This window comes from Gossypium raimondii, chromosome 5 (assembly GCF_025698545.1).
Source record: "Gossypium raimondii isolate GPD5lz chromosome 5, ASM2569854v1, whole genome shotgun sequence".
NCBI classification, from domain to species: Eukaryota; Viridiplantae; Streptophyta; class Magnoliopsida; order Malvales; family Malvaceae; genus Gossypium; species Gossypium raimondii.
In genome coordinates, this window is record NC_068569.1 from 46802140 (window position 1) to 46808139 (window position 6000).

Consider the following 6000-nt stretch of genomic DNA (forward strand, 5'->3'; position numbering starts at 1 on the left):
TGGCACATTAGTCAAGCCAAAAGGCATTACTAGGAATTCATAATCCCATAGTGAGTGCGAAAAGTAGTCTTGGGAATATCATCCCCTTTTATCTTAACTTGATAATATCCTAATTGAAGATCAATATTTGAGAACACTCTAGCTCCACTTAATTGATTAAACATGTCTTTTATCTTGGGTAGCAGATACTTATTCTTAATGGTCACATTGTTCAACTGCTTATAATCAATACACAATCGAAGAGTCCTATCCTTTTTCTTAACAAACAAGATTGGCACACCCCAAGCCGAAACACTTGGTTTGATAAACCCTTTATCTAACATTTCTTACAATTGAGTCTTTAACTCTTTTAGTTCGACTGCGTCATTCTATATGACTCACTCAATATAGGAGCAGTCCCTGACGCCACATCAATTAAGAACACCACATCTCTGTTTGGTGGTATCCCTGGTAGTTATTTTGGAAAGACACCTAGAAACTCATTCATGACTGGTACTTGCCTGAAGTCTTCCCCTACTATCTTTGAATCCAAAAATATATGCCAAATAAGTATTTCTACCCTTTGAAATTATTTTCTGAGCTGTAATGGCTGAGGCTAATCTGTTCCTAACATCACGCTTCACCTCTAAAACGAACACATTGTTTCCATCAGTAGATAACAACCATATGCCTCTGGACTTACACTCAACTATTGCACTACGCCTTTTCAGCCAATCTAATCCCAATATGGTGTCAAATTCATGGAAACTCTGTAGCATTAAGTCCGCCAAAAATACATGTCTGCCAAAACTCAAAGAGCAATCATTTACTACCTTATTCACCATAATACTCTAATTGAGTGGATTTGTAACTATCATCCTAGCCTCAATAGGAAAACTTTAAGACTCTTCCCAACCATAAACTTATCATAAATATAAGAATGAGTAGACCCAGGGTCTATCAATGCATGTATACTGGTGTCGAATAAAGGAAATTTAGCTGTGATAATGTCGAGGGCTTAAGCATCCTCTTTTGCTTGCATTACGTAAACTTTCGTTGAGGCTTTTAGAGCAGTTTTAGCTACGTTCCTCCTTGAAGCTCCCTGCGCTGACTTGGAATTTGCCACTGTTCCAGTTGCCACTTCTGGTTGAGACTTCCTAGCTACCTGAACAAAGTGTTTAGTGTTGTTACCTTCTCTTACTAGGCAATCCCTCTTATAGTGATCTTGGGCCTCACAGTTGTAACAGCCTTAGTGACCTTCGAGCAAGTTCCTGTATTATTCTTCCCGCAGTCATTACAAACGGGAACTTTCATTCTCCTGGATCCTCTAGTTTTGGCCATGGAAGTGGCTTGGCACCTACTTCTCTCTCAGTGGAAACCAATAGTTTGGGACTCCCTTGCTGGAGCAGCCGAATAACACTTTATGTATTTGAGCCTTTTCAACCCAACATTAACAATCATACTAGAAGCTTCCCACTTGCTCCCCTCTCTATCCCTAATCTTGTTCCTCTCTTGAATGGCTAAGTCCATTCTTTGAGCCTTTGCCAATAGAGCGACAAAATCCCTAATCTCTAGGGTAGACAAAAACACTCGGAGTTTCTAACTAAATCCTCCTTCAAATATAATGCATAGGCCTTCTTCATATGGAGCCAAATCCTTGGTGTATTTCCTTAGCTCGATAAACTCTTGCTCATATTCAAATATGGTCATCCTTCCATGCTTAAGTTCCAAAAACTTCTTCATCTGCTCAACGAAAAGCTTGCTGATAAGCTTCTCCTTAAAATTCTTCAGGAAGAACTCCTAGTTCACTTTTTCTTTAGAGACCATTCTAGTTATTGTATTCCACCACTACTACACTTTATCTTCTAATAGGGAGATAGCGCACCTCAAACTCTCAGTTGAGGAGCATTGCAGCTCCCCTGTTACCTGACAGACTCAGGAACGCCAGTTCTCTACTACCACAAGATCGTGTTCCTTACTTCCCATAAACTCCTTTGCACCACATTTACGAATTGCCTAAATAGGGTCCCTTCTTGATACTGTTACAACTAGAAAAAGAGGCGCAGGGTTTACCAGCGGTGCAACCTCTACTGTTCTTACAGTCTCTTTAGGCCTCATTAATTCATCTTAGTATAGGAAGAGGTTGGTGCAGCTCCCATATATCTTTCTAACCATTGTCCCATGACATGGCCCATCATTTCCATGAGAGCCTCTTTAGCCTCGGCTCCTAGCACTCATCGACTTGTTGTAGGCCCAGGGCTACTAACTTATCGAGGGGCATTACTTTCAATCTCATCTTCTTTAGCGCTTCTGGAGTTGACTAACATTTTTTTTTCTTTTCTTCGCTACAACACACAAACTTAGTTAGCATCACTATAAGGGACTAAGCTAGATTTATGTATAATGAATTGTGAGGTTTCTAACTAATGATAGTTTCTAAGAATTGGCTAAAGTAAAGCTCTGCTACTAATAAAACTGTAACACCCTACGTCCGACCTGATCTTAAGATCCAGTTATGGAGTGTCACAAGTTAAAAACCATTAAAATGACTATACAATTTGAAATTCAACATCCTAACTTAGCAAGTATCGACTTGCTAGAGTGGTGCCCCGATATTTTGAAAACATATAATAAGTTGAAAGTGAATTAAGAATAATATCATGCCATTTAAAAATGGGATACGAGTAAATAGCTTTTGGCTAAAGGTTCATAAATATTCACAAGTTCGAATAGAATTTCTCAATCAAGTAATCACTCGAGTAGTAATTTAAAATTCATTTTAGTCTGGTATCACGTAAAACCAAGTTTGACATAAAGTCTAACAAGGTTAAAAATAAACATCCGAAATTAAAAAATATCATTTTCAAATATAGACCATTAATTTCAAATTGGTGACAGTGAATAAACATTCTAATAGCCCAACAATCACATGTTACCCCAAGGCAAGAGATGGCTCACAAATAGGCCCCAAATCTAGCTGATTCATTGTAATAGTACATCCAACCTAAGGGCCTGAAAATAAGAAGAAAGAAACTAAGTAAGTTTATAAGAACTTAGTGAGTTCCAACAGAATATGTTCCAACAGACGTTATTAGAATAAAGGCTTAGACCAACCAATGGTATGCCACTCTAGCGGATACTATTCTTCCTGTTTCTGAAGTATCTATTGGCAGATACTTTAACAAGCAGACTCAGCCCCATGGCAGACACTATCCTCAGTTTAAGACTTGCGTATACTGGACACAAGACACCACAACTCTATTGGTATTCCACCTAGGTGGACTACTCCTTTTATGACTTTTTAACATACTGTTTACACTTTTCATGCAACATTCAAACTTGTTTTTACGCAATATACACGATTTTTATCTGCATATTCTCGTTCTTGTGCTAGCTTCTGATCCAAGTTTCGAAGAACCGTTATTCTTGTATTTTCATACTGCTCATTAGAGCCATTAAACCATTCATAACCTCCATACCTCCATAATCCCTCCTTATATTTTGAACACATAATTGTTCCTCTGCAAGATCGGGTTTTCACCAATCACGATTTGCACTGGAGTGCCCTACCAGAGGCAAAACATAATATCATGCGTCTTCTTTTCATCATTATACATAACAACCCTTTGATACCTCCTTACACCATTCTGGATACGGAGCCTGTACACCAAGGAAAGAGTATTCATACCCATGCACATATACGACTTCTGTTTTTGATTTACTAATTGTAATTGTACATGCATTAACTCCTTAAACACATTGCTTTTGATGCAAATAACAAGACCAATGGTTAAACCCACTTACTTGGATATAGGGTAAGTAGGTTTAAATGAAATAGGTTAGATAAAAAACTCAAGGCATAAAGGAACTCATCAGAAATCCTCACTCAGAGTTTTTCCTACTCAACAAGTTCTTTCCATTTAGCACTAGGTCCATCTCCCGTTTCTTTAGCTAAAAAAATAAAATGACTTCTTTAAATATAAAAAGAACTAAATTTTAATGAAATAACATGAATCGATAAACATGCAAATAATTTCTGAATTGAAGTTCCCTTCATATCTAGTATTCAAAATGAAAGCCCTATAGAACAACTCTTACAACACTCCTTTCTATCTGGTAAGACTTAAAGAAAGATTTAAGTGTTTACCAGCAAACAACTTAAGACAGAAGCTTCTATAAGCCTGACAAACAACTTTTAATGATGAACACTTCTAGTTTTCTTCGACGATAACGAAAGCAAGCAGAGAAGATGAAATAGAAATCTTCTCTCTACTACCAAGTGGTCCTATTTATAGCTATCTCCAACCCAATTCCCACTCAAGGTTAAACTCTAATCAGTAATCATGCTTACATGCTTCCATTAATTAATCACATCCTATGAGGTTCTCCAGGTGTCTTATTTATTGACACGTTACCTCCACTTGGATGATAGGTGACTAAAATGTGTCCCACTAACCACTACACTCACATATGCAATGACACAAAAACATGGGTGGTAGACTTATTAGCGAAAGAGTCCACCAAATAAGCATCAAGCCATAACAGGGAACTCATCGATCCGTGAAGTGAGATTCTGCAGACTTAACGAAGTTCAATGAAATATTTTGCCACGAAGTTTACCAACGTTATCCTGTCTAAATCTTGTGACTTAGGCGGTCTCGCCAGCAGTCCCCAATACAGTACCAACTCATTAAATGAGGGTGTGACACATAGTAATACTTTTCTCTAAAATAACCTCCTATTATCACTGAGGCAAACGCCTTTCACTATGCCATGATTCTTTAATGTTGTTTACTTTTTCATATATTCACCTTAAACCTACTCTGCTTGATTGAAGAATCCATCTATACTAAACTCAAAGTGGAAAACTTGCATAGAGAAATAACCATGGTTACCGTAGCGGAAAACCATGGGTTACACTCTTAGGGAGATGATTGCCCATTCAAAACACTACGGGCGAAAACTAGTTGGCGGATACTTGCTTGACAAACTAATTCTAGTCGATATTTTCACCTTTTTAAATACCAAAAGGGTTTAAAAAAAACCTTTCTAGATGATAACAAGTGTCGGAAGCGGATTTGAGGACCTAAACAGTTCATTTCAACTTTGAAACCCAAACTTCTCATGCACGATTGGAGATGTATACTGAGAGAAAAGGGGAAAAAAGCATTACTTGCTAAAATTTTTCCCCTAATTTTTCTTGTAGATTAAGCTTCCATCCACAACCCTAGTTCCTCCACTACTATACCATCTTTTCTTCTTCTACATCCGATTATGCTGCCAGAGCTTATCTTCCCTTTTTAGGCATTTCCTAATCCCAAGGTAAAATCTTCATTATTCCTTATCTCTTTCTTACTTCATTATCAACATGCTCAGAATCAGACCAGTGCCAGAGAGAGGGCAAGAAATTATGGTGGCCAGGATCAGAAGGGTTACAGGGGTAACCCTATGGCCAAGGATGGCGATGGGCGACAGTCTTAAGAGGTCAACATATCTACGATGTCTCTATTGTATAGTTGTCTGACCATCAAAAGGGAGATGGTAAGTTATTTGGCAGTTCAAGGAATCCGGTAGCCAAGCTTTGCTTATGACTTCAAAATAATCACTAGAGAAAGGCGATTAGCAATTCCAGTGAGGGTCTTATACTCCCTCTCTACCTGATAAAGGTTGGTGTCTACTTTCCCTTACACCCCTTCTTTCTACTCTTCTACCAATTGAAAGTCTATACACAAGAGCCCTTAATTGGTATGGTATATTTCAGAGTTTGCCAATGCTGCGAACCCATTCTTAGAAATTAGGCGTCAAATCTTCATCTAAATCGCAACGAGTTCATTTTTTTGAAGAGTAAGCTTGCCAGCGGCTTCAGCTTCCCTGTAACAACCCATTTTCAGTGAAACCAGAATAGTGATTTTAGCATTCGGTCAAGTTCCTTGCTTGCATGGTATGAGTTTCAACTTCAGTTTTACTGATTTCTATGGTTTTGAAATTGTTTTAGCTTAATCTAGCTAGCGTGATGATTAG